General features: G+C 41.2%; 1 protein-coding gene and 1 pseudogene across 2 annotated transcripts in view; both read left to right on the forward strand.

Annotated features, from left to right (window-relative positions):
- LOC149440822 (transmembrane protein 272-like) overlaps positions 1–24,585 on the forward strand; it is an 86,889-nt gene that overhangs the window by 18,168 nt on the left and 44,136 nt on the right. The gene's annotated exons all lie outside the window — the stretch shown is intronic.
- On the forward strand, positions 16,928–23,576 carry LOC149440823 (uncharacterized; annotated as a pseudogene).

The raw sequence follows: 24,585 nt of genomic DNA on the forward strand, positions 1-24,585 counted from the left end.
CTTTCTCATTTACAGTTTTTCTGAGAATTCCCTAGTCTAGAAAGAAATGCAAGGAAGTGTATGTTTTTTTTTTTTCTACAACATTATGTTGAAGAAAGAGACCCTGTGCCAATAATTAGAACTTTGGCAGGTATAGACATATAGGGGTTTATTTACTAAAGCTGGAGAGTCCAAAATCAGACTCCCTTCTGCATAGAAACCAATCAGCTTCTAACCTCAGCTTGTTCAATGAAGCTTTGGCAATGAAACCTGGAAGCTGATTGGTTTCTATGCAGAAGTGAGTCTGATTTTGGACTCTCCAGCTTTAGTAAATAAACCCCCATAGAGTCTATCACTGTTAAGCACTGATTATTAGATTTGGTTGTTTACTTAGGGTGTGCCCACAGAACAAATTCAATTTTCATAAGTAAGAAATGTTTGCGCGTGTGTGTAGTAATATTTGCAATAGGTTATAAACAACTATTTAACAATTCTGCAATATTTACTGAGCTAAAGGTTTATAAGGATTTAGTTCTGAAAGGCTGACTATTTACATAAATCAAGGATACCATACGTTAATCGTTTCATCTATGGTTATCCTAGTGTGTCTGTATCATAAATGAATTAGCAAAATAACCATTCCACTGTACAAGGCAATGCACATGATGCCCCTGACTGCAGCAAAAACATGTAGGTCACCTGTGTAGTCATAATCCAGTGTAACACTTTACTTTTAAAACCATTTACTAACTTCTGGCTAAATGTGAGGTAAGGTGGCTGAAAGTGGTTGTAAATCCATACATTTACCTAGTGAAATGATTAGCATCAGGTGATACACACAGAGATGAAACAAATCCTCCTATATAAGTTGTACCTGTTTATCTGTAGTACTCTATTCTCCACATCTAAGTCTAGAATTTATAGAGCTTGTATGAGCTTTCAGGAAACTGGGGGCGGAAAACTAAAATTACACACTGCAGAGCTCAGTGAGTAGAGCTCTGAGAGTTTATTGGATGGAAGATACACTCCCCTTCCACACAGCACACAGGAAGAGAGCTGAGGCTGTCAATCACAGGCTGTGTGCAGGAGGTCCCTCCCCAGTCACCTTTTTTTCCCCTGGTGTCAGGAAATCTTGTCAGAAGTGATTCCTGCAGATAGTGCTTTGGATTAAGACAAGTACACACTATAGAGGGATCTGCTTTGTTCATATTTCATGTCTGAGGTTTACGAACATTTGAAGCCTTTTAGGTGAGCTCCACCCAATTTAAAATTCCACTGTTTAAACCAGTTTTGGTTTCATAACAATTAATGCTTGAATGCATCTTGACATTGCACTTAGGGTGGACTCACACTGGCAGTTTTGACTGGGGCATGGTTCACCCTCTTGGTCTGGTTCATTTGTGTAGTGTGAATGCTCTGAACTGTGCGAGGGAGTGAATCCAATGTGAGCGCAAATCATGCCAGAGCACAGAACTCTCCATAGAGCACTGGGCACAGTAGCAGGGATCACTGTTGTCTGGATAGTAGAGGTGATGATGTAAGTGTGTCCGGGAATTCTCACTTATAGCTCAGTGTGAGTGCAGCTCAGTGTGGGAGTGGGGAGGGGGGAACAATCAGACTGGTACGAGTTCAGTTCAACCATGTCCGAAGTGAGCACACCCTAAGCCTCGGTTCACATATATGCGGCCGCGTTTTGCGCGGGCACGAGAGCCCATTCATTTGAATGGACTCCTGTGCCCCGTGACACGCAGAGGAGAAGTACCTGCACTTCTTCTGAAAATGCAGCAGCCCACACGGGAACCTCAGTTCCCAGTACCGTTGCGCTTTCCAGTGCGGGCGGCGTGCCATTAGAACTAATGGCACCCGCCCGCGGGTCCGCATTTCTCTGTGCGGGTGGTGCGGCTACACAGATTTTTGTGCGGATCCACAGCGACACCACCTGCACAGATGTGAACCTAGCATAAGAGTCCTTTCACATGGATGATCCAATCAGGTCCACCTGTCAGTTTTTCAGGTGGACCTGATCGGACGGTCCATGCATTCCTATGAACTGGCAAATGTAAACTGTTTTAGCTGCTTACCTCCAGGTCCAATCAGGCCTACTAAAAATGGAGGACTGTGTCCTCTTCCGTTTGGGCAGACTGTATCGGAGGCAGTCAGGTGTAAACGGAAAACGGAGTTCGTTTACTCCTGGCCACCCATAGAGTAGAGTAGGGTCTGTCCGGGTCCGCTCTGCAGAAACTGAGTGGACATGAACTTGTCATCCGCCTGCTCTGCTCAGCAGGGCATCTACTGTATGAGCTGATCCCTTGCTGATCAAAATGCAAACCGCCCGTGTGAAAGGGTCCTTAGGCTATGAGGCCACACTGGAAAAGCTAATCAGATTCTACTGCATTGCACAGTGCTGTTCACCTGACACTAAGGCTTCATGCACACTAGGCGTCTGAAAAAGCCCCCGTGAATGCCAGAACTGCTGGCAGGAAATTGTGACATAAAAACACCCTAAAAGCTTGCACACGTGTGTATGCACATTTATGTGCATATAGCATATGAGCGCAAATGCATTCTACTGGCCAAAATATTAAATTGTTCTGGCCAGTGGAATGCATTACATACGCATACATTGTATGCATATAGTAATTATGTGCATTTAGGCACGTAAACATGTTTTTTCTGCTCTTAAAGTGATTCTAAAGGTCTGTTTTTTTTGGGGGGGGGGTTTTAGGAAAATAACAAGCATGTCTATACTTACTTACTGTGTGCAGTGGTAGCAGATAGTCTTCTTCTCGGGTCCCTTGCAGGCTCTGTCAGCTCCTCCTTCCTGTCGGGTGCCCCCTCAGCAAGCAGCTTGCTATGGGGGCACCCGGTGCTCCGTGTGTCCATTCATGCACCCTCTCTTTCCTCATTTGCTGACTGGCTGTGATTGACAGCAGCGGGAGCCAATGGCTCCCACTTGCTGTGTCAGCAATGAGGAGGCAGAGACCCGAGACAGCTGAGGCTGTCATTCATATCGTTGGATCTCGATTAGGCTCAGGTAAATATTGAGGGGTCTGGGGGCACTGCTGCACACAGAAGGTTTTTTTACCTTTATGCATAGAATGCATGAAGGTAAAAAAACTTCAGCCTTTACAACCGTGTTAAGTTTCTCTGAAGAATGTGATTTTGTTTTCTACCTATAAACACTCCTCTTTTAATACACCTGTAAATATCTATGTGGGCTTTTACAGGCTGTAAAAAAAATGCTGAATGGCTGTATAAGTGGCATTTATAGGCTCCTTGTGTGTGAGCCCTAAGAGCTGCCTGACAGTAGGAGAGACCATGGTATACTGCTGCACCCTCTCTGTTCAGTGCCAGACTGGAGATGGTTTTAGATGAGACTGAATTGTTTGGCTGCAATGTAGTCTTTACAAAGTCCTCATGGAATGTAGAACTTGGCTGTGCTGGACAGGTAGGTTTGGATCACAAGGCTAAGTGAAAAGGATCACAAATCTCTTGGCAGGTGCAACAGTTCGCATGTGTGTGTATTACAGATATGCAAACAGCTGATTGAAGTATGTAGTCAAGCAGTGACTGGGTGGGGAGGGTGTAGGGTATCAATTCTTTATGAAAAGGTGAACTAACCCTTTGTGAGAAAGAGGCGCTATGTGCACATAATGTATATCAATAACAAAGAAAACAATGCTAGGCAAACAACCACTAACTAATAAACAAATGTGCAAAATAGTTTACATATAATCATATTATAGTGAAAGTTCAGTACTAACTGCAAAAAAGTCTGAAATATATGTATAGTGACACACAAAAACCTTATCACCTCTTTGGCTCCATGTACACGGGACACTTCTGAATGATGTAAACTGACAGCTGGAAAACGTAGGTTAAACAAAATGTCTGTTTAGCCGTGCTTGCATACCACATTTATAAGCGTTTTTTAACCACTTCATGTCCGGACACTTTTACCCTCTTCCTGTCCAGGCCAATTTTCAGCTTTCAGTGTTGTCACACTTTGAATAACAATTGCGTGGTCATTCAACACTGTACCCATATGAATTTTTTAGCATTTTTTTGAGACAGATAATACTTTATTTTGGTGGTATTTATTCACCACTGGGATTTTAATTTTTTTTGCTATATAAATGAAAAAGTCCAAATATTTTGAAAAAAGTGTTTTTCTTATAAAATTTTGCAAATAAATAATATTTTTTCATAAAACTTGACCAACATTTATTCAGTTATCTTTTTTAGTAAAAAAAAATAACCCAAATTAGTTTATAACCAAAAATTATAATTTTTCAAAAAATTTTTACATTTTTATTTTTTACATTACTATTTATGTTTTTTTCTTTTACATAGTGACACTTTACTACTTGTGGGGGGTGATGAAGAATTTTTATGTTTACACATAGGGTGGATAAAAATCAATGATTTTTTAAAAAAAAAATAAAAAAAAAATCAGATTTTTTTTAAATAAAATGCTTTTTGAGGAAAATATATTACCATCCAAAGGTTATCCATCATGAAATAAAGATTCGTTTTTTAATTATGTAGAATAAGGCTATATACGTTTAATTTTTTTGGTAAATAAATTCCATTAATCCATTCACAATGTCATGCTCTTCCAGAGGTTTTTGTAAGATTATTGGGCAATTTCTCTGCCTACAAGATATTATCACAGATGCTTGGTTTACTTTGCAGTTCTCAAAACTGAATTTGACTCAGCGGAGATCACATGCCTCTTCTTCACAGCAAAAATGTTATAACATAAACAGAGTTAAGAAAAAGACCTTAATCCTAACTTCTACAAACCTATGAATACAGAATCAACCCCTTCAGTGCTAAATTTCAAGAAGTTCAGTGAATAGAACAGAAACAATATTTTTCTGATTGGAGTGGAATATATGTGCACAAGAAGAAAGTGAAACTAAGTGTGAGGAGGAAGGGGCTGACAGTCTACATTTCTTAAAATATATATATTTTGTTTAGCCAAATTAGTTAACAAACATGGATGTTTGTTTAAGCAAATAACATATGCTGTAATGTTATTGTTTCAGTTGAATAAATCTATTTAAATTGTTATTATTAAGGTAATGATTATTTTTCTCCTTCCTAAGTACAACAGAAAAGTTGTCCAAATATGAATGATTAACCTATTAAACTGGGGATAACTAAAAAACTAATATTAAAAGTTGTTATTCTAAAAATTTTCATCTATTTGCATATTAAAGTTATACCAGCAAGAATTAGTCTTTATGTAGAAAACTATGATTTAAATCAAGCCTTACTGACTAGTGATTTAAATTGTGATTTAAATCAGTTTGATTTAAATCAAATCCACCCTGGTTTACACTGATTGCTTCAACATCCATAAAGGCTGTAAAAGCAATAATTTCTCCAGCCATTCTTGCAGCCATTGAGAAATACTATGTGAGCTGTGGTTGGTCACAGCTTGTCACATGGTACAAAACTGTTGTTAATAGCCTTGTACCATGTGATCTCTGTGATCATTCACAGATTTCGCACATAGTAAGCAATGATGTCAGACGTAACATCTTGCTTACACCTATTCATGTGATCACTGATTGGCCAATCAGTGATCACATGATCGGGACCTCACACAGAGGAGGACACAGTGGACACTGGATCGCGGTGCCGCACGCACCCAGGGAGCACGCACAATCCAAAATGGCAGGCGCCGTTTATGAACGGCAACCCGCCCCTGCTCTGCCACCGTCCAGCCCTTTATATACAGTGGTTGGATGGGAATTGGTTAAAGATAACCTCAGGAGACCTTCCAAAATGCCAAGAATGCACTGAAATATAGTAAAAAGTTAACTATTTCAGACATTTTGAGAGAAATAGAGAGAGCAGAAGCAGAGAGAGCAGTATATGTTGAAATTAGCTGTCTTTTTTTTTGTGGTGTTTGGATGTGTTCCAGCTCATTTCTGTGCAGAGATTATTGTAGCATATTATATAACATATAGCATAGCATATTATATAACATATTTTCTTTCATGTGAAACCTCAAAGTATGGTGTACCAGGTCCTTTTGAGTATCGGGAAAACGCTTTGCATGTGTTTTTCATGATAAAAAAAGGATCTCGACAGCATCTGGAAATGGAAGAGTTAATAAAAAAATTTCCAAATATTTATAAATGCGGTCAGCCACGTTTACACGCGTTTACAAGCATTTAGCGTTTGAAACGCTGATAAAATCTACTCCTGAATGCAAGTTTGGTGCATTCAAAAAAAACGACTGTAAACTCAACTGCCTGTTAACTACATTGTGTACATGGACACATAGGAAAACAATAGGCAGAGTTCAGGGGCTGCTGAAAAAAACGCAGAAAAGCTCCTGAACGTGAGTTTATCAGCTGCAGTGTATATGGAGCCTTAACAGTAGGAAGGTCAATAAACGCTGCATTTATAAACCCAGATCACGCTCTCCTCTTGGTCCAAAGATCCTCCCCCCACTACTCCTTAGTAGCATTAAAAGCCTCTTTAAATATCCTATATCAGATCACCAACAGATAGGGACCACAAGAAATAATCTTGTAGTGCAGTATTTATGGCTACATAGAGAGAATGCCAAAAAACATTAAAAAAATGTTGCTCTCACATTTACAGATGCCCCAGCCCAGCACCAAGATAACCGGCTTGGTAGCAATGTAAACAGCGGTTCTGGTCCGCTTACCACTAGAGCCAGCGTGCGCTGCTCCGGATGTGACGTACCGGAACTGGATGCGAAGATGAAACCTCTGTGTGTTTTGTCTATCTGATGCCCTATTTTTTATTGATTTTTGATTATGTAAGTGTAGATCACACCTAGTAAAGTTGCAGCTTATATTACATTTTATTTGTTTATTTCTTTTATTTGTTACTTTTGAAGGTGGCACAAGGTATATTCTTATATTATTGAGTAGACATGGGTACTGTGGCCTGTACAACATGAATAGTGCCTTGTTTATACAGCTGGAGCTGCGTGGAAGCAGCCCATGTTTCTCTATGGAGATTCAACAGCTGTATGTACACAGCCTCTTGTCCTAATGTGACAGGGGTACAAGGGTGAGTGAGGAACCCCCAAAAGCAGGCAGGGTGCGTTTAATAATAAATATGCAGCTCTAGGATTCAAATAACACAAATGATATAAACTGATATATTAGCGCTGTGAGGTGCTGAAGTTAAATTCAAGTGCAATGAACATCTGCGAACGTTATATTGTGCAGGTGGTGAACTTCAATATTAGAGTGTTACAACTAAGCACATAAGTCCCCAACTCCATATAGAAGTGCAGATCGTGACTCCAGTGATGTATAAATAAGTGTAGATTGCACTAACTAGATCTCCTAGATTGTAAGCTCGAAAGAGTAGGGCCCTCTAACCCCTCGTGTGCTGTTTGTTGTTGCTGTACTGTTTCATGTATTGTCCCCCCCCTCTATTGTACAGCGCTGAGCATACCCTTTGGCGCTATATAAACTCGATATAATAATAATAATATCGCATTTAAGTACTTAAACCACTCCTGGTCCTCTGGGTAAAGAAGGATGAACATCCACAGATCAACTGGCCAACCAGCAGAAGGACAAGTAATTGTAGGGTCATCATCAGCCTCCAGGGATCAGGAATCACTCAGCCATCAACCAGGGGGAGCACACTCCAGGTACCAGGTATCATAAATAGCCAGCAGGGGGATCTCACTCAATGGCAGGTACAGAGCAGTAGCAAAATTCATCTTAAGGGGGGGTGCTTGCAATCAAACGAGCCCAAACAGAAATTTAGTGTGAATAGAACATCAAAGATTGCCGCCAGCCTGACACGTGGCCCGAGCGGCGTGACGTCACACCCTGGCTCCTCCCTAGTGGTTTAAGTACTCAAATGCGCATATGATTGCACTATCTGGTTAGTGCAATCTACACTTATTTATACATCACTGGAGTCAAGATCTGCACTTCTATATGGAGTTGGGAACTTATGTGCTTATTTGTAACATTCTGATATTGAAGTTCACCACCTGCACAATATAACGTCCGCAGATGTTCATTGCACTTGAATTTAACTTCAGCGCCTCACAGCGCTGATATATCAGTTTATATCATTTGTGTTATTTGAATTCTAGTGCTGCATATTTATTATTGGATTTTATGAAGGTTAAGAGGTTTTGCCTTTATGTCAGCTGCTTTTTCCTGCACTACCTAGCGCTGGTATACTTTCTGCCATTACTTTAGACAGTGTGCGTTTGGTGCCGCTCACCCTACCCTACATGTCTGTAGCATTAGGCTACTATAACTGAGGCCCTAACTGAAACACTAGACTGTACTTACCCACACTCTCCACCCACAAATGATAGTGATAATACGCCCAACAAATAATACCCCCAACAAAGGATAGCCACAATCAAGAGTGCGAGGGCAGGCAGCTCCTCTTGATTGAAGATCCAGCTGCTGAAAGGAATCCAAGGAAACACAATATTTAAAGGTAAGAGTAGACTGTGATTGGCTGACAGACTGCCTGCCAAAAATACTCAGATCAGTCTTCCCTGAGATTAGCTGACAGATCCTCCCAGCAACCGTTGCATACACTATCCCTGCTTAGTAGCCGCCAGAAGGAGGAGACCTGGAACATACAGTACGAACAGCCAAAAATTGCCCAACAACAGAACTTTCTATAACAATCTATTAAACTCCATTATTATTATAGACAGGTGCAGGGCTTTGAAAATCCCATTGAGCCACTTCATAATATTTGTGCCCCTACCATTCCCAGCTAGTAACAAAAACTTGTGCTCAGCATAAAAACCTAATACATAATCCAAACCTGTTTTGACACTTTTGTGTCATCAGTGAGCAGCTGTGCGGATGTAATGTTGCCAATATTCAAGTGTATGTAACACTGTCTCTAGTTACTTGACTCTGTTGCTCAGTGATAATTGCAGTAAAATTAGCTTTGCTTAAACCGCTTTACTCCAGGCTGATTCTGACAATTCAGTTTAATGGCACTGAAAGCACAACTAGTTCATTTTAGGTGTATAAAGTTGGCCATACATTATACACCTGCAGGAGCAGGCATCATTCTGGTATAACCACTTGAACCCGAGGACATATGGGTACGTACTAAGGCAGTGGTCTCCAAACTCTGGCCCTATTGCCGGATGTGGCCCTTTGCTTGCCTTTATCCGGCCCTTGGGGCACTGTTCCTCCCTCACTTACAAGACACTGTTTTACCAACTTACACCAACAATGGAGCACCATTTCTCTCATTGACAGCAGTAATGGGGTCTTCCTCCCAAAGCTAGGACACTGTTCCTCCCTCTAATATCACATGTGGAAGTGTTTACTGCCACTGATGCCAGGAAAATTTCCACTCCCACTGGCCACAGTCCGGCCCCCCTAACGTTTGAAGGACAAGAAACTGGCCCTTTGTTTAGAAAGTTTGGAGACCCCTGTCTTCAGGGATTGAAGTAGTTTATCTTTACCACTTTCCGTCTGCCCTATACTTGATTTACTGCTACAGGGTGGACGTTCTGTGCAAAATCAAGTATATAAACATGATTTTGCACTTCCGCTGTAGGGGGCGTGTGAGTGCCGCTTCTGCTGTGATTGGACACAGCAAAAGCCGATCAACAGGTGTCAGCCAATGGATGAGCTCCAGCAGCCGTTAATGGTCAAAACAGTGACAGGACACAGCTCTACCTATATAAAGAAGGTAGAGCTGTGTCCTGTCAGTGGCGATCTGCTAGATTTTCTTTCACTGCAAAGCAGGGAATAAAATGCAGCAGACTGCCTAGAAAAAACACACACTGTGTACACAATGCACATAGCTAGGCACACAGTTCACCCTTTGATCGCCCTAGATGTTTAACTCCTTCCAAGCCAGTGTCTAATGACCACGCTGTCCACCCTGTAGCAGTAAATCTGGTATAGGGCAGACGGAAAGTGATAAAGATAAACAACGTCAATCCCTGAAGACTGGGGTCTCCAAACTTTCTAAACAAAGGGCCAGTTTCTTGTCCTTCAAATGTTAGGGGGGGCCGGACTGTGGCCAGTGGAAGTGGAAATTCTGTTTAATATACAGAGCCAGTGTATAATTTTAGCACTGATCACTGTATTAGTGTCACTGGTTCTCATAAAGACTGTCCATCGCAATAGCACAGTCCTGCTACAAGTCGCTGATCGCCGCCATTACTAGTATAAAAAAAAATTCAACCAAGTATGTCATCTAACATCAAGCATAATACAACAAAGGTGTACACTGCATTGTTGAATCACAGCAAAGAATGTGCATGCATATAGGTGCAATGAGCTACACTTAAAACATGTAAGAGCTGATGTTCAGAATGCATACAGGAATTCAGGACCCAGAATAGAGTAATGGAAAGGAAAGCTGAGCTAGAGCCAGACCCTGGTGAAAAGAAAATGGAGGAAAAAAACAATGTTCGGGGATTAAAAAAGGCCCTTTCTCAAGAACTTCCTACCTCACGGTAGGAGGTTCTTGAGCAGTGGGGTTTTTCAAATCATTGTTTTTTTTCCTGTCTGTCAGTGGTTGTCAATGACAGATGTGATGTGTCACTAATGGCAAAATTGAAATTACCCTAAAGGTTGTGCTAGAGACTGTGCAGGACTGACTGGATCAGTCACTGGTCATAGGTGGGTGGTTACGTAGGTGTCTAGGGAGAAGTCCCTCCAGTCAGTGGTACCCAATGGTGGATATTGGCGGTAAACCCTCTTAAGGTTTGGGCTGTTGCCTTTCCGGTACGGCCTTGAGGTCGTTTTCACACATATACTTGGAATAGTAGAAACAAAAGAGCACCCAATGATCAAAAGAATGCACTTTTGATGGTAGATTAGGAGGCACCAATCACCTTTCTCATTGCTGCCCCTGGAATAACAGCGGTCACTCTGTCATTTTTTTTCCTCCGAAACCTAGAATATATTTAACCAGTGTAGGAATATTTCCCATTTAATAGCATGCAGCAACAGCCCTGAAGAAGGGAGAGTCTTTTCTCCCAAAAAGCATTGGGTTGATGTACTTGTCGTTACTCTCAATAGATGCCTTCTAATCTACCATTAAAAGTGCATTCTTTTGGACATCGGGTGCTCCTTCTTTTCTAGTATTCCAAATCACCCTAAAGTGTCCTAAACTCAAATAGGTTGCCATTAATGTAATTTAGAACTGTTGCAGTGGGTAGATTTACTGAAACTGGTGCGCTCAGAATCTGGTGCAGCTGTGTATGGTAGCCAATCAGCTTCTAACTTCAGCTTGTTCAATTAGGTTTGACAATAAAACCTGGAAGCTGATTAGTTTCTATACAGTTTTGCGCTCTCCAGTTTTAGTAAATAAACCCCAATGTCCACTCTGCTAGTTATACTGTATATTTCAGCAATGGCTTATGGCTTGGTTTTGTAGTAAAACAAGAAAAGAATTGCCTACACCTTATTTGTGATTTCAGTGTGTAGAATATAATAAAATGTGCAATTATTTGTATTAAAAAGGAACTAATGCACTGATTTAAAGCCTAAGTTCAGCCAAATAAAATAATACAAATCTCAGCACAAGGGACACAACATACAGGCACTAAAATTAGTTCCTTGTATTGACGCCTCTTTTATTTTTGCTTCTCGATTGACCTTATCCTTAAATTAGAAAAAAGGTCTAACTTAAACCCAGAAGTGTGTCAGATGCTGAATTTTCTTCAGAAGACTGTCTATCAATTGACTTCAGTACAACCAGTCTATCAATTGACTTCAGTACAACCAGTCTGTCTGTTTTTTTTCCCCTGATCACTGCTGGCAGCTAAAGCCACCAGCACTGATCATTGTATTTGGACAATGGGAAAAGGATCTCTGCTCTCCCCTCTGGCAGAACTCAATAACTCTACAGAAGGGATTCCCCCATCAACAATAAATGTGTGGATGGAGGAATCAAGCAATTTTCTTTCCTGTGGGTGAATAAAAGAAGGAAAATTGCATAATGTATGGCCTGCCAAAGACTTGCACCAAGTGTAAAGCTCAACTATTGTGCAGCACTATCAAACAATCACACAAACACACACACACACAGGTGAGCATAAATGAGTACATCCCAACAGGTTTGTCAGAAAACCTTTCCTTTCCTTTCAGAATCAACATTTCCTATGGGACACTATACTACAAAATACTCCCACAAATGCGGGCCTTTAATTACAAACAAGATTTGTTAATTTGCACACACAAAAAAACACAAAGACCATGCATACACCCAAATAAAAGTCTTAGGAGCGAAGCTAAATATTAAACAACAAAATCCTAATTAACAAGAATTAAACTACAGGTGAGTCTAATTGTTCATCAAACAGATGTCCGGCAGACAGTTGATTATAAAAGGGCATTACTTAACAAAGAAAACCCCTTCCCTTGTCATGCTGTCAGCAATGGCACCACATGGAAGAGAAATGTCCCAAGGCCTGAGAAAGAAAATAATTTCTTAACACAAGAAAAGTGAAGGCTACAAAAAGATCAGCAAGGCTTTACATATCAGTCAGAATACTGCAGCAAATGTGATACAGAAATTTTTTTATGAATAACATTTTATTAAATTTTCCACATGTATTTACATACATGACATTTTAAAGAGAAATGAAGATAAAGAAAAACAAAGGGATCATCGATGCTAGTAACATGGGTAGAAAAATAACAGTATGCAATGACAATAGGGCAACAGTGGAAGGATGATCAAGTCCACACAAGTCAAGCAGGTTGACCAGAGGTGTAAACATCCCACGGGTTCCACACAGCTTCAAATGAGATTATAGAATCGGCGTGTGAAGCGGTTAGATATTCCATTTTTCCTAGAAAGGGCAGGCCCAATAAAAAATAGAGGCTCAAAAGGGAGAGAGGTATGTAATACCAGTTGTAGTAAGGCCAAAACCTCTTCCCAAAAGGGAGTGATAAATCTACAATCCCAAAAAATGTGAAAAAGGGAGCCGGTTTCCCTCCCTCAGCGCCAGCAGGCAGGAGAAGCACTTGGGTTACAAGAATGGAGCACATCAGGGGTTCGATACCACAACATTATGATTTTGTAAGCATTTTCCTTATAAACTACACACATAGAGGATTTGGATGCGTTCTCCCATATTTTCTTCCACTGCAACAAGTCAATGTCAAAGCGGAGAAACTGGGACCACTTACGCATATAGCGATGGGTATCAATAGTTAAGGGAGGGACATCCAGCAGGAGCTTATATGTATTGGAGACTGTGCCCTTTTGATGTGGGCCCTGAATACACAGGCGCTCAAAGGGTGTAGGCTTCTCCAGAGTCAATGAGGGTGACAGGGTGGAGAAAAAATGGCGTATCTGAGTACTCGGAGGACAAAAGGAATTTAGCCCTACATCTCCTCCAGATAGACAAGGAGAACTGCATGGGTCCAAGTAAAAGGTGTCGGTGAGAAGCGATGGCCACCGCTGACATATCCCAGAGCAGAGAGCATAAATGGGTCGGAGTAAGTTGCAAGGTTTCAATCTCAGTCCATTTGTTAGAAGGGCGTCTGGTGGACCAGGAGATTAAAAAACGAAGGAGGGTGGCATAGTAATAGGTCACAATATCCGGTACTCCCAAGCCTCTCCTAGAACGTAAAGAAAGGAGTACAGTACTTGCAATTCTATGTTGTTTGTTGTGCCAAATAAAATGTAAGAGAGATATTTGGATGGAATGTAGCTTAGACATAGGGATGGGGACAGGGAGAGTTGCAAATAGATACAAAGGTTTGGGCAGTACGGTCATTTTTATAACATTTGTACGTCCAAGAAAGGAAATAGGTAAGGTGTCCCAAACTTTTAAGGAACGGGAAATAGCAACAAATAGGGGGGGGAAATTATCCTCATATATGGAATGGTAGGAGGAAGTAAGGTTGGTACCCAAATACTTCAGCGAGTGGGTACACAAACGATATTGGTAAGACGGTTAGAGAGAGGTTAACATGTTGGGTGGGATATGAAGTGGGAGTGCTTCGGTTTTGGGTGTATTTACCTTGTAGCCTGACAGGGACCCAAATAATTAGGTTTTATGAAGAACCGGAAGAGAGGTGCAAGGACTAGTTAGAGTAAGAAGGATATCATCTGCAAATAGGGACAATTTGTATTCACGCCCATGGGAATGTATCCCTCGTATGTCAGGGTTAGATCGAATGGCAATGGCCAGCGGCTCTAGGCAGAGGATAAACAGTAAAGGGGAAAGTGGGCATCCCTGCCTTGTACCATTCGACATCCTGAAAGAAGGTGAAAGAAACAAAGACAATCTGACCTCTGAGGACGGGGAGGAGTAAAGGACCTTCAGGGCCATCACAAACAGGCCCCGGAAACCATATCTCTCCAAGACCATAAACATATAGGGCCAGCTAAGGCGATCAAAAGCTTTTTGAGCATCCAAACTCAGCAATATAGCAGGGGATGAAGTTCTGTTAATCAGGTCGATCAGGTCAATAGACCTCCTGGTATTGTCCGCAGCGTGTCTGGCCGGCACAAAGCCCACTTGGTCCCTGTGTATGAGCTTGGAGATAAATCCGGAAAGCCTATTGGCCAAAATCTTAGTACATATTTTATAATCAGAGTTTAACAGGGCAATGGGGGGATAATTCTCCTGAATAGAAGGATCCTTGTGATACAGAAATTTAACAACAATGTAACTGTAATCATCTCACAGAGACGTCCAGGATGTCCACGGAAGTTAGCACCTTGACAGGAGCAACTTCTGATAAAAATGGTTGAAGAAAATCGCTATGTACTTTTACTGCAATTAGAACTGGGGAGACTGTTGACACAATATGGCGTACACTTAACACTGCAGAGGAATGGCATGCATAGGTCTCGTCCATGAAGAAAGCCTGCCCTAAAGCCCATGCACAAAAAAAGCCTGCCTAGAATTTGCCAGGATCCATGCTGTAAAAGAAGAAGACTACTGGGACACTGTACTCTGGAGTGATCAGACCAAGATAAATGTTTTTGCAACTGATGGCTTCAAAATTGTATGGCATCGCAAAGCTGAGAAGTACAAAATGCATGGTGCCTACAGTGAAACATGGTGGTGGCAGTGTCCTTCTGTGGGGCTGCATGAGTGCTGCTGGTGTCGGGGAGCTGCATTTCATTGATGGTATCATGAATTCACAGATGTACTGCTCTTTATTGAAAAATAAGGTGCTACCATCACTCCATGCCCTAGGTCGTCATGCACTTTTCCAACATGACAATGATCCAAAACACACATCTAAGGCCACTGTCGCATATCTGAAGAAGAACAGGGTGAAAGTGATTCAGTCGCCAAGTATGTCTCCTGATCTGAACCCAATCGAACACCTATAGGGAATTCTGAAGAGACAAGTTGAGCATCACTCTCCATCCAGAATCCAGGTTCTAAAAGAGGTCGTTCTCGAAGAATGGAAAAAGATAAATGTTGCAATATGACTCCAACTTGTTCATTCCATGCCTAGACGACTTGGTGCTGTCCTTACAAATCATGGAGGTCATACAAAATACTAGATGTAGTTGTTTTTGTTGTGGGGTGTATTCATTTTTGCATCAACTAATTTGAGTGAAATTGAAGATTTCAAATTGAAGGTATGTTATTAACCTTTCTTTCATGTAATGAGCTAAACAAATGTTCTACAAAACTCAGTTTTGCCAAGATGTTGGAAATTGTTCTTGTGCTCATTGAGATATTGATCAAAATCTTTACAGAATGCAAATAGCAGGACCTTAATTACCCTTAACATACAAGTTGGCTACTTTGAAAAAATTCCAGCTGAGATGTTTTTGTTACAACAATGCAGTTTCCCAATGTAGTAACTAGCAATACAAAAGATGTTTTAAGTGTATTTGCTTTGCAAAATTAAACTTGTAATTAGTGCATTTTAATTAGTACTTTGCTTTGTAAGTTGAAGCTACAAATTCAAAAAGATGTTATAAATAAACCAAGTAGGCAAACTTGCACTAGTTATATCAAAAGCCTCAGTAAAACGTTCTATGTAAATCCTGTTATCTAAAGCTGGCCTCTATACACATAAAAAAAGCACAAAATAATGCAGTTATGTGTTAATACAGCCATAAGGTGATTCCATGTGTGTGCCACCATTAGGGTCTACCTCAATTCTGCTCTCAATTCTGCTCTTGCCTAATAAGTCCCTTCCAAGTAAATTTACAGGGCAGCCTGGAATACAGTTGCAAGAAAAAGTATGTGAACCCCTTGGGATTACGTGGAGTTTTGCATGAATTGGGCATAAAATGTGCTCTGAACGTCATCTAAGTCACAACAATAGAAGAACATAGTCTGCTGAACATTTGTATAGAAAAATAGTGCAGGGCTTAACAATGACCATAGAAAATACACTCTATTAACAACACATGGATAATTGGTGAGTTAAGGAGTTAATGGTAGGAGTTAATGGTAACGGTAACAGTGCCCCTCTCACTCCCACTTAATAATTCGGTGAGTGTGATAAATAAATAAATCATTAAAAGTTCTCAATCAAATAAGTGACGGTGCCAACAACGCACACAACTTCATGCAAGGTGCATAGGTAGAACTCAGGTGATGGTGAGTGACAATCCTCCTCCGGCCAAAATGCCCCCTCACCTTATTGCAATGACCCACTGGGTCTATGCGCCTTCAAGATCACTAAGTGGGATCTTGACCACATATGCTGCCAGACAAGCTCCTCCAGTCCTTGCTTCAAGTGGAGATAATGCACTGGACACCTTGGCTCCTGACCACCGCTGGTTATGCCACTCGACAGGATAATAAAGGATAAAAAGACTCTGATAGTGTAGTAGTCTAATTAGGCAGTGCTTTAATAAAGATGGAATAGCACTTACATAGGATGAGCACTAGTGCGCCTCCTTCCAAGATTATAAGTTACAGGCTGGTATCCTCCTCACATGCATGGGTGTACTGCATGGGTGAGCTTCACTATCAGGTGTACCAAGATGGTGGTAGACCGGAAATGCATCACCGCTCACCGGAAGCTGCGTTCTCACTAGATGGCATCGCTGCTTCCTCTACTACTGCTGCTGCCTCTTACACTGATCTTCCAGATGCAGAGCAGGAATTTTCTGTTGTGACTAAAACACAGTCCTCCCCCAGACAGCTGCAAACACACAGCCCAGGTCCCTGTAGCCCAGCAAAAACATGCATGAGGCTAGAGCCCCTTACATCTGGAACATCAGTATCATCAGCACAAGCCCATGAGATTAACCCTTCACATCCCCATTCAGCCTCACACTCATCTATAGCAACTTTCCCTACCTCTGGTCAGCCTGTAATTGACTCTACCATGAAAGAAATGCTTCTCTCCCTACAATCCTCAATAATCTCAGAATTTTCTTCTCTTTTCCACAAATTTTCTTCTGCTTTAAATAACATGGGAGAAAGGGTCCAATTTGTAGAGAATAAAATGGGTGAATGCACAGAAACCATCAATGACCTAGTAGATGCGTATGAAGAAGTTAAAGAAGATAATTCATGGATTAAAGCTAAACTCGCGGATCTTGAGGACAGATCCAGACGTAACAACGTTAAACTACGGGGAATCCCAGAATCCATCCATCAATCTGATTTACATGCATATGCTCGCAATTTGATGTCCGCCATTCTCCCTGAAACTGCACCTATTGACCTTACAATTGATCGTATCCACCGTATTCCTAAAGCATCACAATTGGCGGATTCAATACCTAGAGATGTATTAATGAGAGTACATTTCTTTCAAACAAAAGAGCAATTGCTTTCTTCCACTTGATCCATGACTACACTGCCTGCACCTTTTGCAGATCTCCAACTGTTCTCAGATCTCTCCAAACACACCTTCCACGACAGCTGAATTCAGTAATGAAAGCTCTCCAGAATAACAAGATTTCATACAAATGGCGCCATCTAGCTACCTTGCTGATGTCCCATAGTGGCAATGTGCACACTATTAACTCCCTCCATAAAGGATTACACCTTCTTCATACATGGGGAATCATACTGGACCCACCCCAGGAGTCCAACATTCCACCCTCACCTCATGCTTCACATCACCCTGGACAACCGCAACCTGGTAGACGTAGACATAGTGTGTGATTTCACATAGAGGTCAACACTTGTAATACACTGTTATCCCTCTGGCCTATTGCTCAAAGTTACTGTTTAAGTAAAACTCACCCCGTTTGATCTGTAGCATCTCGGTTTGAATCAACCTGAGCTTTTTCTTCGTAGTTTTTTCACTTCTGGTATTGTTTGCGGTTATCTGCTCTTCCTCATCCTCACTGACTTCCTCACTGACTCTCGTACGTAACTCCTTGCTACTTTCCAGTGACACGACTATTTTGTATTGTTTTTTTTTTGGCTTGAAGATTATCAGTGAAGTAGACTTAAACCCCAAATGCCACCAACTACAGCTGCCATTGGCCATAAATTATCTTGCTATTAAGCACCCTGTGAATTACTCCTCGATCTCCCGTTGTGAACATTCACACCACCAATAATGCCACTTTCACTCTTGTCTATAAATACCAGAGATCTAAACCATCCTGCAAAACGGAACTCATTATGGAAAACCGCACATGACCATAAATGCTACATTTTATGCGTACAAGAAACAAATTTTTCCCGTTCAGCCCAACCATATTGCCAACATAAGAACTTCCCCCATGTTTACAATGCCTGTTTCACTGTTAAGAGGGGTCTTGATAGCGATCAAGGACTCGGTTTCATTTACGTTATACCACTAAGTCGCCAACCTTAATAGTCGATTTCTTATTCTGATCTGTACGATTGACAACGTTCCATATACTCTGATGAATGTGTATGCACCTAACAAGAAACCCACAGCTTTCCTCACCAAAACTATCTGTCAAGCTAGGAAAATACAACAAGGACATCTACTCCTTTGTGGAGACTTTAACATTGTCCCAGATAACGTGATGGATTCATCTGCTATGGCAAAACCCTACTCCCCATCTCTTCAATCCTTCCTGCATGCCAATGAGCTATTTGACACGTGGAGGTGTTACCATGCCAGTGAACGTGACTACACATATTTCTCTCCTTGTCATAATTCTTACTCTAGAATTGATCTGATTTTACTTGACAAATGGTTATTGCAAAAAGTACATAAGTCTGAGATCCATACCATAACGTGGTCGGACCATGGCCCTATCTCAGTATCACTTACAGCCACCTCCTTGAAACCAAATACCTTTGTATGGAGAGCCAACAACTTTTTTTGCAACATCCAGAGTATGCCTCAAAGCTCTCAATTTTTCTTTCTGAATTTTTTGCTCAAAACATAAACTCGGTCCCTGACCCCTTTGTGGTATGGAACTCTCACAAAGCATTTATTAGAGATTTGTTAATTCAAATGGGATCTAGAGAAAAATTTAAAAAGTCACAATGCGTAGATCTCCTACTAAACTCTATTAGTTATTGAAACCCAGAATAAAGCACAGCCCACCCAAGCTCTTAAAATTAACATTCTTGCGTCAAGAACTTTGATCTCTCCTATTGGACTCCTTTGAACATAAGCAACGTAAGCTGCAAGCCATCTTCTATTCCACCTCTAATAAGGCAGGGAAAGTACTATCTCGTAAAATTAAAGCGCGTAGAATTAAATCCAGAATACCATTTCTTTATGACACTACTTCAAATACCAAAATTTTTAATCCTCAGCACATTGCAGATGCCTTTAGCTCCTATTACAGTCCACTATACAATATCAAATTGGATGATTACATACACCAACCTTCTCTGATCGAGATTAACACTTTTCTTGAAAAAATAAAACTCCCTTCCTTATTGGAAACGCAACTTAATTCTCTCAATGCCCCATTCACCCACCAAGAAATTATCTCCACAATTCGATCTCTCCCTATTGGCAAATCTCTGGGGCCTGATGGTCTGACGGCTGAATACTACAAACAATTCCTCTCTATTCTAACAACTTATCTATGCTCCATTTACAACTTCTCCGCTTCCTCTTCATCTTTCCCCTCTGAAATGCTCCAAGCCCGCATAATTACACTACCGAAACCAGGCAAGGAACCTACATCCCCGCAAAATTTCAGACCAATCTCTTTACTGAACCTTGATTTGAAAATTTATGCTAAACTAATAACGACTAAATTGAATAATATTCTTCCTCATCTAATACATCGTGACCAATCCGGTTTCACCAAATTTCATCAAACCTCGGATGCAACCAGACGATTGATAGATCTTATACACCACGCCGAGGTCTCTCAAACGCCTTCTCTGCTTCTATCCCTGGATGCAGAGAAGGCGTTTGATAGGATCCATTGGAATTATCTTCATCAGGTACTACTTATATTTGGATTTTAGGGCCCTATCCAATTTTAGCCCTCTATACTACCCCTTCAGCTCAGGTTTATTCCTTGAACATGTTATCGCGTCCCTTTCACATAACAAACGGAACAAGGCAAGGATGCCCTTTATCGCCTTTAATTTTTAATCTTCTTATGGAACCCCTAGCGGAGCATATACGCTCTAACCCAAACATAAAAGGCTTCTCTATTGGTCATCGCACCCACAAACTAAGTTTGTTTGCCGATGACATTATCCTTTTCATTTCCGATCCAGCTTCCTCTTTGACCGAGGTATATCGTACTCTAAACTTGTTCAGCAAAGTGTCGTATTATAAAGTCAATGAGAATAAATCCGTAATATTGGATCTAGGTCTAGATGGTATCACCAGGAATATATTGCAGAATCAATTCCCCTTTGCTTGGGTCGACTCTGGCATATCTTACTTAGGAATACGACTAACCAAATCAGTTAAAGGTCTGTTTTCGGCCAACTACATTCCATTTCTCTCAAAAATGCAACAAGAATTGCAATCATTACAACAACATGAGCTTTCCTGGGCTGGCAGGCCTGCTGCCTTTAAAATGTCTATTCTTCCCCAGCTGCGTTACTTATTTAGAATCCTCCCCATTCCTATCCCACATTTGTACTTCAAATCCTTACAAACCTCGTTAAACAAATACATATGGAAGGGAAAGAAACCCCGCTGCGCTCATGCAACACTTACAAAACATAGATCAGTAGGAGGCTCTGGATATATTAACTTTAGTGATTACTATACAGCAACGATACTTTCACAACTGAGAGAATCGTTTAATACCTCATCTACTGCTACATTGTGGAGTCAAATAGAATCTACCTACATTCAGAGAGAGAACCTAAGTGCATGGCTCCTGGGAATATCCCTAGGGATTCCGATCTCACCCACTCTCTCCCCACCTATTTTAGCGACAATCTCTGCATGGCGGATTCTCATCTGTGCTCCTTGTTCTTCCATGCAAGCAGTGATGCCTAATCTTCCTTTGCACATCTTACCCCAGATATTCCTATACGCCATTTGTCCGCATAGCATACATTCAGGATTTTCTTAACGACTCCTCCCTTAAATCATTCACGTCTCTTTAACAAGAATTCCACCTACCTCCCCAATTACTTTTCACCTACCTTAGGATATCCCATTGCCTATCTAAACAATGCTACCCGTTTTACAAACTTCCTAAACCTGTTTGGAACTATATCTTTCGCTCTACTACTAAAACCAAAGTGTGACGGAGGGTAGGCAGAACAGAACACACAAGGCAGACGGCAAACACTTAAAGCTTTATTAAAACAGACAACAGTTTCTCAATGGGGAGTAGTGCAGAGAGAGAGAGTCCAAAATACTTGAAATCCAGCCCCAGTGGGCAAAGTTAAAGTCTCTACAGCAGTTTGTAATCCAACAGGAAGGTAGGAGGCAGTTCATAAGCAGTCAGATAACACAGGGGAAGCATACACTCACGCAGAGCTGATGTGGTAGTCACAGGCAAAGCTGATGTGGTAGTCTCAGGAAAAGTTGACAGCATTTCAGGCAGGGCTGATGTGGCTTCTGGGGTCCTCCTTCCTCCAGTGGGGCTCAGGCAGAGCCTGGGCCACTAGAGTCCAGCCGCAGCTGGACCCCTCAGTGGCTGCACAGCAGAATGGCTCAACAGGAGAGACCAACACTGACCTCTTAAATCCCCTGAGCAGGAGGAGAGGTGAAGGGGGGTCATTAGCAGGATGACAATGGAGGGACTGCCTTAATTGAGTTTAGGCACATTTTGGATGACAATGGAGAGAATGGACAGGAACGGAATTACAGTAATTGAATTTGTAGCTGTAAACAGGAGGACAGTGGGGAGGATATTATATTTAGGCAAAAGACTGGTTGGATAGGATGGACAAGGAAACACAATAATTGGATTTGTAGCTGTAAACAGGATAAAAGTGGGGAGAATATATTAATACAAAAGTAAGGCACTAATCAGGGATGTAGGACATCTGGGCACAAGACAGGATGGACACAGTAATTGAATTTGTAGCTGTAAACAGGATGACAGTTGGGAGAATATATTATTATAAAAGTAAGGCACTAATTAGGGATGTAGGGCATCTGGGCACAAGACAGGATGGAAAAGGAAACACAATAATTGGATTTGTAGCTGTAAACAGGATAACAATGGGGAGGATACACTAATTGAATTTAGGACCTTTTGTGGAGGGGGGCATGTTAATTACAGGAGTAGAATACTAATTGGAGGATACTCTTCCTATGGCCAGGAGGGATTAAAGGAACAAGGAATGAATAACTGGGAATTAATAACTGGGCTGGCAGAGAACTCGTGACACTCCGGATCATTAATCAGGAATTAATAATTGGCCGGGCCCCTATACCGTGACACAAAGGTATTTCACTTTTCTACAATATCTTAAACCAAAAGAAAGTATTTACTAAGGTTAAACCACTTCTCCAATGGGAGGATGATCTTGCCTACATTTATACTGAGCAACAATGGCTTCACGCATTTCAATCAATTTACTGAGCCACTTGCTGCTCGACACTATGGGAATTAACAATTAAATATCCCTTAGATGGTATCTAACTCCCACTTAATAACCACATATCCCCTTTGTGCTGGAGGAACTGCGGGAACCCTGGGAGCTTTATACACATCTTTTGGCGTTGTCCGCTCCTAAACAACTTCTGGTCTACAATTTTTCAAATTATATCTGCTATTTCACTGTCCTCTGTTCCCCTAAATCCTGATTTAGCGTTACTGAATTTAAATATTGACAGTATTAACCCCCATGCTAAACACTCTGTCACCCACATTCTTTTGGCAGCTAGATTGAGTATCACTAGATCTTGGAAAACCTCTCATCCGCCCACTGCGTTTGATGCTATCGCATTAGTTCACAGGCACTGTTCTTATAAACTTGTGATGGCCTCTAGCAAAAGTAAATATAGAAAAGTACTTGCCCTATGGCAATCTTGGTTCAGATAGTACCAAACAAACCCACCTGTGTGAACACCTCGCATTTGTAGAAAGTTCTTTATCTGATCTCTCTAAGCTTTGACATTTTAAATGTAAACGTTATGTGTCACTGGTCTTTTTATTATTTTTTTTTCTCCCTCTGTTCTGTTTACCTGTTTTTTTTTTCTGTAATTTTATCAGTGACTGTAGAATGTTTATCTACTGCATACGGGTATATCTTTTATTTTTATGTAAACATTTCCAATAAAAATTATTGAAATATGAAATGTTATCTTTACTATAATGGTTGTTTACCTCAAGGGTTGGGGTCTCCCAGGTACGAGTCAGTACCCCATTTATTCCCACAGAAGGTTTACACTCGGACAGGTACCCTTCATATGATTCTGATTGTATGGTGGACCGGGTTGCTCCCGTGTCAATTATGAAATAGAGAAATATGCCGTCTACCATTAAAGGTATTGTTGGCTGACCAGAATATTGAGAGGGTATCTGAGGGAACATGCGTGGACTACCTTCCGGGCAACCCTATTGTGGTTTTCCCTGTCATTGTAATGGGTATTTAATGGTAGGCTGCTCATTATTACCCTGGAGTTGCTGTCTTTGTTGAGTGTAGTTTCCAGGATTATATCCTGAAGTACCACCCTTGCACTTTGGGCATTGGTTCCTCCAGTATACTAATTCTCCACATTTAACCGCTTGCCAACTGTGCTATAGCCGAATTATGGCTACAGAGCGGTTGTCCGGTTCTGGGAGGGCGTCATATGACGTCCTCCCAGAACACACCCTCCTGGATGCCCCCAGGGGCCCGCACCCAGTGATCTCTGTAATCGCTGGACTTTTTATGATTTTTTTTTCTCCCTCTGTTGTGTGTACCTGTTTTTTTTTCTCTAATTTTATCAATGACTTTAGAATGTTTATCTACTGCATACGGGTATATCTTGTATTTTTATGTAAAAATTTCCAATAAAAATTATTGAAATATAAAATGTTATCTTTACTATAATGGTTGTTTACCTCAAGGGGTGGGGTCTCCCAGGTACGAGTCAGTGCCCCATTTATTCCCACAGAAGCTTTACACTCTGATAGGTACCCTTCATATGATTCTGATTATATTGTGGACCGGGTTGCTCCCGTGTCAATTATGAAATAGAGAAATATGCCGTCTACCATTAAAGGTATTGTTGGCTGATCAGAATATTGAGAGGGTGTCTGAGGGAGCATGAGTGGACTGCCTTCTGGGCAACCCTATTGTGGTTTTCCATGCCATTGTAATGG

This window comes from Staurois parvus, unplaced genomic scaffold (assembly GCF_062004578.1).
Source record: "Staurois parvus isolate SC_StPar_1 unplaced genomic scaffold, SC_StPar_1.0 ptg001051l, whole genome shotgun sequence".
NCBI classification, from domain to species: Eukaryota; Metazoa; Chordata; class Amphibia; order Anura; family Ranidae; genus Staurois; species Staurois parvus.